The following is a 13508-nucleotide window of genomic DNA, read 5'->3' as shown; positions in this document are numbered from 1 at the left end:
CCGAAGACATTACAACATGTTTTTCTGTTCTGTACAAATGCGGAAATATTCTGGTCTGGACTTCGACATGCTTTTAGCATCAGTGCAGAGCTGAACTGGGACATCTTGAAATATCTTCAAGTTGAGGAAGGTAAAAATAAAAAAAAAGTCACAGCAGTGTTACTGCAGCTTGGGTTGCACGCCATTTTAAGATCCCGAATGTACCATACGCTGGTGCTAGAAAAGGGCAAACCTGCTTGCCACCCCTTTGTCGATGGCTTTGCATACACCGGTAGCCTCCTGGGGCCCTAAACTCGTGAAACACGAAGTTGGGGCCGAAGTTGAGGGAGCGCACCGAATGGACAATCACGATGATGACTTGGCGCTTTTGTCGCCAACATCCAATCGGCGCGCTCCGCGAACTTTCGGCCCGAACTTTGTGTTTCACGAGTTTAGGGCCCCTAGAACACACTGAAATGTCGGGTCTTTTGTCATGGCCGGCAATAGAACTCGCTTTAAAAAAAAAAAAAAAAAAAACTATATGCTGAAATTAAGCACTATACATTGTACAATCAGGGGTGGAAGCGGGCTAGAGCCTTTTGTAGCAGGGCTGGGAGCAGCAAAAGTCCCACTTTGGAGCAGTTTTGGAGCAGTAAAAGGCTCGCTTTAGAGCAGCTCGGGAGCAGCAAAAGTAAGTTTTGTAGCCGTAAAAATAGGTTTTGGAGCAGGTCACGGAGGTCGAACAGGTGTCTAAAAGTGATTTGTTGTTTCTAAATGTGAAAATGTAGCAAAAATATATGCATGCACATTCCAGAATAATTTTCAAGCAACATACATACATACCTTTCCATTTCTATTACATTGAAATGTGTAATATTGGCAATTTATGCAAAGGAAAGGCTTTGAGAACCATTCCGGCAGCAGGCAGAGTCATGATAGACTTTATATGGGAGGCCCCGACAATAAAAGCACAACTTGAGCCACGCCAGTACAAAAACGTCTATTTAATAGACCAATTGTAAACATATATCCAGAAAACTCAACCACTGCAAGGTGTCAGATAAGCTACCTTCGCCGACTACAGTTTTTGTTTAATAAAGAATACACATGTTCAATCACTGCTTAAAAAGCCCTATATCATGTTTAGTAACAAAATACAAGGCTAGTGACATCTGAGAAAAATTCAGATGCAAAATACAATGTTTATTTTATATCTTTAGAATACCACAGTCACTCGTACATATGCAGCTTTAAGCATCGTGCTTTAAGCACAAAGTGCTTTAAGCACAAAAACCAAAGTGAAGAAAAGAAAATAACTTTTTAGAAAAAGCTTTTTCTAAAAATTTATTTTCTTTTCTTCACTTTTGTTTTTGTTTTGCTTTTCCCTCATCTTTTAGTTATTTTCATTGCAAGTATATTGTTTTAATCCTTATTTTCAGTATATTTCTTCTTCTTCTTCCTTCGCTTCTTATTTCTTCTTCTTCCTTCGCTTCTCATTAAACAGTCAGTTGTAAGTCAGCGCTCGTGTTGTCCTGTTCTTTCTGTCCTATGTTCCGCGCTGTTCCATTTAGTCATGAACCAACTAGCCCATCAAAGCACACTGCTCCCTTTAGGCGTCCCAACTTCCGGCTGCTCCATCTTCCGTGAACTGTCACAGTGGAAAGCGACCTGCAGCGGAACAGGCGTCTGCCACTTTACCACAACTGTTGGGGCGCCGCCAGGGTCGCAACAGGCGACAGCATGACACTTCTATGACGTCATCAGGCGGAAATCGAGGGACCACTTTTTTGAACCCGGTAAACACACCAGTCGGAGACGCGTTCCAGGCACCATACTTCCACCCCTGTACTAGAGCACTATATAGCTCCTTCGGTGTAGACCTGTGCGCCGCCGCGCCGCGCCGCCGCTGCCGCCTGTTTTGCTCTCGCCGCCCTGCGCCGCCGCCGGAATCCCTAGAGCACTATATAGCTCCTACGGAGCAGAGTAACGCAGTCCTTTGAACCCCGTGTTTTGCCGACAACATGGCCGACAGAGCGGATCGGCGCGAGTCACGTGGTACTCAGGGTTCCAGGAGGCGGCCCGCCCTATGGGAGAATACATGGAGATCGACACAACACGGCTGATTAAAAAATGAACGGCGAGTTCACACTTTTCAAAACTAGTCTGTCGTGAAGTTAGTAAATCACTAAACACTTTATCAAAGTTTTAACAATATCGGATGCGTGTGCAAATTTTGAGAAGGCAATTTCCAAGGCAATGGCGTTTGAAGCAGACGATTTTTGCTCGCAGCGGAGATGGGCTTTTCGGGTTGGCCGGAGCGGGTCACGTGAATGGTGTGACGTCGCCGTGTCGTCTGCTGCATGATGCCGCTCAGGCAATTTTTTAAAAAAAGTCAGGTCCTTGCGGGGCACAAAACTTAGCGCAAAGTATTCTAAAGTGTTCCATTATTATGTCAAAAATGATTTCGATTCCGTACATTCCCACAATACTGGAGAAACAACGATTTTCTCACGTTCTCCATGCATTTCTGACCGCAGTTGGAACCTCCGGGCGTTCGCCGCTAGTCGCCGAGAGGCGGCGTTCTAGATTGCGCTACTCCAGAGCCGTATATTGCTAGAGCGAGACCTACGGTAGAACAGGACGCCACTGTCGCCACCTCCGCTGCCGCCAAAATTGTCACGACACGAGTGCAATGTCGTCGGGCAGAAATCGAGGGACCGCAAACGAGGACGCAGCCGCGGCTCTGCGCTACTCTGCTCCGAAGGAGCTCTAGGAATCCCCAGAGCCAGCACGCCGCCGCCGCCGCCGCCGGGCAAAAAATCCGGCGCGCCGCCGGCGCCGCCAATTTTTTTTTTTTTTTTTTTTTTATTTTTAGGGGGGGGGGGGGGGGGTGGAGGGGTGCGTAGCATTGGTGTTTCTTTTTTTCTGCTTCTGTATCAGTTTCACCTACTATATTGTGCATAAAAAAATGAATAAATACGCCGGTGTCTGTATGTTTTTTCCCTTTCATTTTTACTCCTTTACACGGAACGATAAAAGAAATGGACAAAACAACAAGTCTCGAACACAGTTGCTAGTTTATTTAAACAACGAACGCTCTTATATATACCTCAAGACCCTCACCACCAATAAAGAAACACCTCCTCTTAACTAGGTCACCGAGAACCGGACACTCACAGACCCATATGGTTCATGATTCAGACAGATCCAAATGATTCACACCAACCAGCTACCCTGATGACCTCGCTTGCGGGCTGACCAGCCACATGCGATAACAGGCAACTCCAGCTCCAGCAGAGCCCTTACAATTTTCGGAAAACCCACAAAACAAGACCTTAGAGACACAAAATACGCTTCATATCACCGTCCAATGCCAAGGACAATGTGCTTATACAATTACCAGAGGTCGAAATACGCATGGTCTCCCTTAGAACTCTCCTACCATTGCTGATTGTTGGGTGAGAGAGAGAGAGAGAAAGAGAGAGAAATACTTTATTTTAAAACAACTCTTAGTCCGAGTCGTCGTGTTGGGCGAGTTGGTATTGTACGTGAGAAAACATTATTGCGCTTTAAGACATAGACAGAGGAAGAACACCACAGAGCGCTTACTTTCAACTGATTTAACCCAAGAGCCTCAGTGTAGATACACACTGCGTCACCGCACCACATCTCAACCAATCCGTGGCCCCGCCGTAGGCCGCAAATACACTGTCTCTTTTTATGCCAAGTCAATTGAAGCCACGCATGACTGCGTGTGCAAACCATCATTTGCTTCTTCCAGTGTTCTCCCTAGGCACTTAGGCGGACGCCATCAATAGTTCCGGCACGTGTTGTAACGTGTTTTTTGTGGCACCCCTGAGGACCACCCGAAAAGGAGGCTAACCTTTCTAATTTGTGCTGAGCTTTGGAAACTAAATTTACACCGAACCTCTCTGCCACTGATATAAAGTTAAGAGAGCTAGATTCCAAGGTATAGTAAGGCACACACACACCATTCTTTACAACCGGTTTTTCCACAGGAGCCGGATTAAACGTTCCTAACACCTTGAGCACAACTCTAACAATCACATATCCTCGTGTAATTGTTAGAATAGTTGTGAACCAAAATGGAGCTTGGCAGAAGGTGTCGTCGATTTTTATCCAGAAATGGCTGATAGGAGCGGAGCAACAGTCCATTGTCACTCAAAAACTCTGAGCAATTGATTGAAATATTGAATCCGCATCATGGGAGAAGGTGTGATGGGACACCTGTAGACATCAATGCTATTACTCTATGGATAAGTCGGAGCTGTTAATAAGGGTCAGGAGGTGGTGTGATGATAATCTAGTGAAGTTGCAGTCTGCCTCTGGGATTGATATAGATAGTTTTATGAGCATTATAGAGTTTTATTTAGAGTCCACTGCCGTAGACTTTGATGGTTCTCTTTTTATTCACAAAGAGGGAGTGTGCATCGGGTCGTGAATTGCTCCAATGTTGTCCGAGATTTTTTAAAACGAGATTGATGTTCACGTTGACACGGTTGTGCGGTCCTTGTAGACAGGACCGCACAACCCTGCGGTTGCAACAGTCGAATTGAGTGCTTATAGGCATCCTGTTTCACACGCGGAAAAGGACCTGTGCTGGAGGTGGGGCAAGGAATCAGCAAAGCCTCTGTTGGCAGCGTCTATGTTAGAAGTTGACAGCTGTCACTTAAAAATAGTTAAGAGTGGTGTAATTGCGTCTGCGAAAGATAACGCCTGTAAAAAGTCTCGTATGCTTTAGGTTGGAGAGCCAGTTGAGTTGCAAAAGATGCGTCGTTTGGAAGCGGGCCACCACCACGATGTAATTTAGAGTCGTGCTCAAGGTGCTGAAAGTTTAATCCGGCTCCTGTGGAAAAAACGGTTGTGAAGAATGCTGTGTGTGTGCCTTACAACCATGGAATCTCTCATAACTTTATATCAGCGGCAAAGTGGTTCGGTGTAAATTTATTTTTCAAAGCTTATCACAAATTAGAAAGGTTAACCCCCTTTCTGGCGGTCCTCAGGGCTGCCAGAAATAAACATAAGAACCCAGATGTAACTTTTCAGGCACGAGTGGTGTACGGGACCCTCTCATTTCGTCGAAACTCGTTTCGTGGAATTACGTATCGTGGACAACTTTTCATGGGCAGACGTTTCCCGGAAACACGTTTTGTCGACACGATCGTTTCATCGACACTCGTTAAGCGAATTGCGCGCTGTAGGGACATCTCGTCACGCGTGTATTATATTCATATTATAGTAAGGGTTGTGATGGAATTGCCTGTTATCGCATGTGTCTGGTCATTCATTAAGCGAGGTCGCCAGGGTGGCTGGTTGATGTGTGATGTGACCATGAATCATTTGTATGTGTCTGAGTGTCCGGCTTTCAGTGACCTACACTCGAAAAAAAAAAAAAAAGGTGTCCCATAGAATGCACCCCAAACCTTCAGTTCGACGTACAGCGCACTGACGTCGATTTGGGTACTAACTTTCACGAGAGGCTCGATAGCCGTGGCGTACAACTTATTAAAATAGCTAATGTACGTGTTACTGACTACAAAAAAAAAAAAAAAGAAACCTCGGGGTTTTTTTGGCTTTACTGCAAAACCTCAGTGTTTTTATTGTGCGGTCTTTGATACGTACTTTAGTTATTCAATAAGTTATATGACACCGTTATCAAGCCCCTCGTAAAATTTGAGGCCGTCTGTTCGACTATAGTGCGCTGTACGTCGAACTAAAGTTTTGGGGTGCATTATATGGGACAAAAGGGTGTAAGGTGATACATTATAATGCAATTGAATGCAAAGGGGCAAGCGAGCTGGACAAGAATGATGAAAATAATTCATCAAGGTGATACACTTTTTTTTAGGTTGTAGTAAAGTTTTTTGCTGTTTTTTTTTTCTTTTCTTTTTTTTTGTGGCGAGAATCTTGACGTATATATAAGAGCGTTCGTTGTTCAAATAAACTATACCCGTTTTTTCAAGAAAAAAAGAAAGTTTTGAGCATTGTTCGTATACACGACGCGAAGTCTTACGAGATTTGGTTGTCGGAGGAAAAAAGCGATGATTTTGGCGCTGAAACCTGTACGTCTGGATAATATATATAGTAGAATTCACCTACATATATCTTAATTCTTCACATAAAGATGAAAAATAGTAATGGTTCGCGAAAAGTCGGACTTTATTTAATTTTTTTTTTACTAGGGTTCTTGACGTGAAAACGGGTATAGAAGCTGTGTTTGAGACATCTTGTCTTGTCCGTTATTTTTATCATTCCGTATCTTGTGCACCTAAGGGTTCTCCTTGCTCTTTCCCACGCCGGGATGCAGCATCGGGGGTCGAAGTCGAGCTGCAGTCGGGCTCCCATCCGGTCGAGGCGGGGAGGCTCTCCTTACGGGTCTTTGCCGCCAGCGTATTAGCTTACACTCCCGAGCTCACAATCTTTGCGTCCTCGCATATTTTTGTTAATGTTGTTGTGATCCTCTGTTATTCGTCTAGCCATCGTGGAGGGCGCCGTCGGCGTGAAGCGCGTGTAACCGGAGGATCTGCGCGGCGCAAAGCGAGTTGCGCTGAAATCGACGTCAATCGCTGGTTGTTCATGGGGGGGAAAAAAAAAAAAAAAAAAGTTGTCGCGCGGCAGTTTGGCGGCAGTCCGGTGTGCCATGCGGGTTAAACCTGGAAATTGGTGTAGGTTTGCTTGTCCACGTTGGTGGTGATAACATACGGTCCGTGGAAAGGCGGGCCAAGTTTCAAGGTACGAAGGCCGTTCGTGTGCCATACCCTATCCTTGACGTTGTATGGAGCTGGTCGATGTTTAGCATCGTAGGACACTTCATGCCGTGAAGGTAGTAAGCGAGGTTCGCGTTTGCAGCGTCGTGGTTCGCGTGGACGTCGCCGACCTGGTCGGGAAGCCGGGAAAATTCCATTGGTCGACGTGGGACAAAGTCGAACGGTACGTCTGGAGTTCGGCGTGCGGCTGCTCGTTCACTTATTTAGCCAGTGGTCGATGTCGCCGTAGACGTTCTTTCGCAGACATGAAAGGATTTCTCCGTTGGTGCGTTCGACAAAGCCGTTAACTTCGGGAGCGTAAGGTACTGTTAGGATGTTCTGAATGTGCCTGTCAGTGAAGTACCGCGAAGCCAAACGTGAGGTTAGGACCCTGTCATTTTCGGTGATGACGGCTTGCGGCGTACCGAATGAGAGTACGAGTTCTAAAAATCGGAAGACGTGCTCGGTCGACTTGTCAGGCACGGGGCGCGCGACAAGCGAGTGGTGAGGTCGAACGCGGTGATAAAGTACCTGTTGTCGTCACTCCTCGTCTTGCTACAGTAGTCTTGCGGAGGATATTGCGCCTCGGCTGCGGCCGGCGGCATATTCTCTTACAAAAGAGAATAAACAAGACGCCGGAGTACCTGATTCTTCTAACGGACGCACTCTTCACAGCGAAAGCAACGTAACTCTCAAGAAAAAAAAAAAAAAGCGTGTTTCTTTTTATGGTATTTGTATCTTGTTTTCTAAACTCAAAGGGTCCATATCACATGAGCGAATGACATTTTAGCGAACAGCGACATTTGAGCGAATGGTCGTTTTAGGGAATAACGGGGGCGCGCGTTAACCGGTCCGCCGCGCTGCGCTTTACGCCGCTTCGCGGCGACAGTCCGCGGCGGCTCATTACAAAAATGTGAACCCATTTGGCCCACCCGAAAACGCCGCTTCGCGGCGTCCGACTATTCGCTAAAGTGTCATTCGGTCAAACGTGGGCGTTCGCTAAAACGTCATTCGATCAAGTGAGTGCCTCCCAACTCAAATGACTCCTTTCTCTTTCCCCCTCACACTCTAATTTACACCCCCCTCCCCTCCCTCTTCCGCGCCGCGCCGCCGCCGATCCGTTGATCCCCGCGCCGTCAACACGCCGCCGCCGGAGGTACAAACACCGGCGCGCCGCCGCCGGCGATTTCTGGCCGGCGCACAGGTCTACTTCGGAGCAGAGTAGCGCAGAGTAGGGGTGTCGCGAACCGGCCGAGGTTCGAGTTCGACCAGGTTCGACTTTTTCGAACTTTTAGTAGAAAATTCGACGAACCTTGTATTAAGGTTCGACTCATGTGCGCATGCGCGACAGGCTGGCCAGTTGGCTTCGGATTGGATGGTGATGGCTAAGAAATAAATTAAGGGCAGCGCTGATTGGTTATTTCACTTAATACAGTACAAAACAATTAAGTTATTAACCTCTTCAGTGATTAGAATTAGTTTCTTTAAATTGCAACTGTTTATAAAATAAAATAACCCTTTTCTTAAAAAAAAAAATTCTCCAAACCTAGACATGCTTGTGTCAAGGTCTGGCCACACTGTCCACAAAGTCGAACCGGTCGATTTTGGTGAAAAGTTCGAAGGTTCGTCGAACCGGTTCGACCCAGTCGAATCCCGAAAGTTCGATCGAAAAATCTGGTTCGACAAAAGTTCGCGACACCCCTAGCGCAGAGCCGTTTAGTAGCGCAATCTAGAACGCCGCCTCTCGGCGACTAGTGGCGAACGCCCGGAGGTTCCAACTGCGGTCAGAAATGCATGGAGAACGTGAGAAAATTGTTGTTTCTTCAGTATTGTGGGGATGTACGGAATGGCAATCGTTTTTGACATAATAATGGAACATTTTAGAATAATTTTCGCTAAGTTTTGTGCCCCGCAAGGACGTGACTTTTTAAAAAAAATTGCCTGAGTGGCATCATGCAGCAGACGACACGGTGACGTCACACCATTCACGTGACCCGCTCCGGCCAACCCGAAAAGCCCATCTCCGCTGCGAGCAAAAATCGTCTGCTTCAAACGTCATTGACTTGGAAATAGCCTTCTCAAAATTTGCACACGCATCCGATATTATTAAAACTTTGATAAAATGTTTAGTGCTTTACTAAATTCACGACAGACGAGTTTTGAAAAGTGTGAACTCGGCGTTCATTTTTTAATCAGCCGTGTTGAGTCGATCTCCATGTATTCTCCCACAGGGCTGGCCGCCTCCGGGAACCCTGAGTACCACGTGACTCGCGCCGATCCGCTCTGTCGGCCATGTTGTCGGCAAAACACGGAGTTCAAAGGATTGCGCTACTAAGACGCTTTGCAGCAGCTGTTCATGGGCGCCGCCATAAGCGACCTTCAGTTTTTGTTTCCTCTTATTCCGGCTCTTCACGTCATCATTGCCACAGCAGAATAGGTTTTTGCGACTTTAGGTGCTACTGCGTTCTTTTCCCCATCATAGACCTCTTTGGAGGCTCAATAACGCCCGCTTCGGTGGCTCGGCATCTCGGTAAAACAGGAGAAGGTCAGCTATGGCGGCTCAATCTGGCGCGTGTGCAAAGCGTCTATATAGTGCTCTACCCTGTACAATGCTCAAACGTCTATGTGAATTAACTGGATCATGCATATGTAATAAGGTGTAATGTTCGGTAAACTTGAGGAAGAAAACAAGAAAGGATGGACAAACACAAACTTCCAACTGGCAACAACATTTAATAACACCAAGGGGGGGGGGGGGGGGGGGGGGGGTGGAAAGGAGGAGCACTATGCCGTCAAGGGTGCGTCGTCGCTGTCGGGAAAGTCGGGGGAGATAGCTCCGAACTAAGAAATCTTATCTCTTTCCCCGAAAGGGCAATGGAAGGGGAGCCGATGTTGTCCTTGGATCGACACATGGCGAAGGCTTCCAGAATCTCCCGACCATACCTCGAGGGGTGACCCCCGATTCTTGTAGTAGAGGAAAGGACGGCCGAGCAGGAAGTACATTCCGATGCGTGTTTGGCGATCGGGTGGTGAATGAACTCTGAACCGTCACACTCTTTGCGGCAAGGAACGTAACAGGTTTTGTGGTTCTTTTGGCAAGGGGGCGCCGGTCCTGGGCTGTTGACTTTTTTGCAAATAGATGCCAATTTAAACTTACACGAGAAAACCACGTTGGTGTTTAAGCCCTGAGCTATTGATTTCAGTCGATGCGAAAAGTTATGAATGTAGGGGATGCACGCGAAGAGGGACCTTGGAGGCGGCTTTTTGGATTGAGGCCCTGTGACAAGTCTTTTGATGGTAAGCTCGATCAAGTCGTTTGGGTAACCTGCCTTGAGAAGGCGGCCTATCTGATTGGACAGACTAGTTGCGGAAAGGTGGTGACACGACTTGGATTTGGCAGCAGCAATAAGGTTTCGGACAATGCCAGTTTTTACGTTTTTTGAGTGCGAGCTGCTGAGCGGCAGGACAGGCTTCGCAGACCTCTGCTGATTGGACCAGCAGATCCCGACACTGGTGGGGACCAATCTCAGATCAAGGAACTGTAATCCCTCAGATGAAGGGGTCTCTTTTGTGAACGTGAGCCCGAAGGAGTTCTTCTGGAAAACGCTCTCAATCGCTGCGGTATCTGAATTAGTGGAATGAATGATAAGATAATCATCTACGTAGCGAAAAACCAAGGCTTCGGGAAATTCCTGCTCAAGGATTGATTGAACCTTTGTGTCAACGTGAAACATAAAGATTTCGCTTAGGATGGGCGCTAGGCACGACCCTATGCACACACCGGATTTTTGAAGGAATACTTTGCCCTCGTGTTCGACTAGGGTGGACTGAAGATACAGGCGAATCAACTCTAGAAATGCTGAGAGTGAGATGCCACAGGAATTTTGAAAATCTATAACGCCTCTTAAGTGCACAGCTTCGGATACGAGCCCCAGAAGGGTTTTCACATTGAGACTATAATACAAATCTACTACATCAAGAGAGAACACTCCAACAGTTTCCGTACCGATATGCAAGTTATCTAACGTTGGGATAAGGTCCTCGGAATTCTTTAGTCGGAAAGGTTGAGGAAGGTCCAAGGTTTCGAGTTGTTTTTGTAAAAACATCGCCAAGGGCTTCTGCCAGCACCCTGTTTCTGAAATAATGCTACGGAATGGCACTCCAGGCTTATGTGTCTTGGCAGAAAAGAAAATGGATAGGTACTGTTTAGCGGGAGCAAGAATGGCACTTTTTAGAGAAGGGAGGTTGGAGGAGTCGCAGAGCGCCTTCACCTGAGACCTGAGGGAACCGGATGGCCTCGACTTGAGAGGAAGAAAGTTCTTTTTCAGCGCTTCGTCGGTCTTCTCCTGCATTTGTTCTTTGTTGAGGATGACGAAACCGCCCGTCTTGTCCGCTTGGAGAACTCTCAGCTCAGCGGACTGAAGTTCCTTGATAGCTGGGGTGGCAGCATTCTTGGTTTTCCTTGTCTCACCATGGAAGCACACAGCTCTTGACCCTGCCGCTACGAAGTCCTGACGGCTGTCCTCCGGTATCTTGGCGGCGATCTCGTACACCGCGGCCAGCTAATCGACTCTGGTGTATGAAAAAAAAAAAAAAAAAAAAAGAAAGAAAGTCCTGGTTGCTTTAGTTGGTAGAGCGCTTCATGGAAACAGAGAGGTCCATGGTTCGATACCAGAAAGAAACAGGCGGATTTTTTTTTTTTGTCACGCACCGGTCTCAGCCGTGATTGAAGGTTTGTCCTCTGTTCCACTTCTCCTGGAATTATTATCGTTATTCTTGTCCAGCACGCTGCGCCTTTGCGTTGATTTTATTATCAAAAAATTTAATCAATAATTTTTGCGGGAAGCCTGGTAGCAGGAACACTACTGCAGTTTTAATTTTGGCAAAATGTTTTTTTTTCCAATACATAAAATACATTTCTTGTTCATTTTAGTAACAATCAACAATAATCTCAATTTTAATATGCGCAGCATATCTATGCTGAACTGACGCTAGGAGTGACCTCTGAGAGGTATGCAGCTGACGCCTGGAGAGCATAGTCACGTGGCAATTTCACCGCACTGGATTGGCCGGGTTGGCTCGTAGCGTCCGCTGTGATCCGCCGTAAAATGGAACGGAGTATCGGATGATTCAAGAGATGCTGTTTTGCGTGGTTATAAATTAACAATTAAACACACCCCAAAACATTTTTTTTTTATTTTTAGGCGATTTATTATGGTTGTCAGAAGACTACCCAATTAATATTTTGCTACAGCGTCACATATATTTTTAAAGGGAAACTGAAGCTGCTATATTTGAGGAAAAACACCTTAATCGTCTTCATTTGGTCTCCAAGACCACGAATGTCAAGATTATTTTTCAATTTGGTGCACGGAGGTAGCAGAAATTAATTTTCCAAGTAGTGCTGAAGCTTCTCCTTCCCGGGGCGTGACGTCATATTAGGAGTTGTCGGAATCTCCGCTCTTGCGCATCTTCAGCGCTTTTCAGAGCTCTGCACGCGTTGATGCAAGCGTACTCTTGCTATTGTCATAAAGGTCAGAAAGAGTCGTCACGACCGATGTCAGTCCGGGGGAATAATTGCACGCGCTGCCCACAGGACCGACACGCTTGGCGGCCCAAAGATCCAACGTTGCAAAGATCCTAGTATGACGTCACGACTGGTCGGAGGTTTTCCGTGCTTTCTCGCGTTTAGTTACACCTTCAGGGAAAACGAACGTGATATTAAGATTCACAGAATAAAAAATACCTCAGAATTCACCTCTATCTCTCTTTTTTTTTTTTTTTTTTAAATAAGTGTTTTATTTCCTTTCATCAAAGTCAAAGAACGCAAATGGTCCAAACCGAAACCGCAACTGGACTGGGGAAGAGAAAGAAATATAGAGGAGAACGTTATCAGAAACCACGTGGCTGCGAAACTTTTTTTTTCCTTTCTTCAGTCAACGTATCTAAAATTTTTTCTAGAGCCACAAAAAAAAAAAAAGAAAAGAGTATCTATTTTTTGTTTATTTTTAGTATTGAGTGTGTCCCTTCGATGACCCACGACGTTGATTATCTTTTGGTGGTTGTGTCTGAACCATAGAAAACTGCCGCGTGACCACGGAGAAGAGAGAGAGCGCGACTCAAACCTGCCAGTTCTCGATCGCCGGTTTTCGGGTGGAAAGAAAACGAAATTTTGAGGCGCAAATCGTGTTGTGGGTTGTTGTCCATGTGGAAATGAAAACCTTCGCGAGCATAAATACCTGTCAGTATCCCTTTAATAATGGTACAAATTAAATTGGGGGTGTCCCAACAAGTTTGCTTGATGAAAACTGTCTTGTAAAAAAAACAAAAATTATGACGAAACATAATTAGAAGAAGTGAGAGGTCTAAAATATTAGAGTTACGAAATTTAAGATAGAGTTACGATATTCTAGAAATTACAAAGTTCGTCAAAAGCTAATTTTGCGTGTTAAATATCCAATTTGACGAGAAGGTAGCGCTGTGCAGGGTACCTGAATCATGCCGATTGCCACTGCTCCTTGCACAATAGAATTTTGAACCGAAATTTACTTTGCTGGAACTCGGCTTACGAAACCAAGAAAGGTAATAATGTACAGGTACAATATTCAAAGAATTAGTCAAGCTAGAAATTTCACTTCCGGGTTGCGTTTTTGTTGGTGCATATGATGTGCCTGTAATCATGGACCCTACAAAGAAAACTTGAAGACGCTGGAAATAATTTATTAGTCTGATTTCTTACTGACTGGTCAGTTTCGATGTCTG

General features: G+C 45.9%; 1 pseudogene; it reads right to left on the bottom strand.

Moving 5' to 3' along the window:
• Positions 1–9538: 9538 nt before the first annotated feature.
• Positions 9539–11663, bottom strand: LOC120838178 (annotated as a pseudogene).
• Between the last annotated feature and the right edge of the window lie 1845 nt (positions 11664–13508).

This window comes from Ixodes scapularis, unplaced genomic scaffold (genome assembly GCF_016920785.2).
Source record: "Ixodes scapularis isolate PalLabHiFi unplaced genomic scaffold, ASM1692078v2 PGA_scaffold2__306_contigs__length_199485367, whole genome shotgun sequence".
In the NCBI taxonomy this organism is placed as follows: Eukaryota; Metazoa; Arthropoda; class Arachnida; order Ixodida; family Ixodidae; genus Ixodes; species Ixodes scapularis.
The sequence above is the reverse complement of the archived record's forward strand: the minus strand, read 5'-3'. Positions and strand labels throughout refer to the sequence as shown.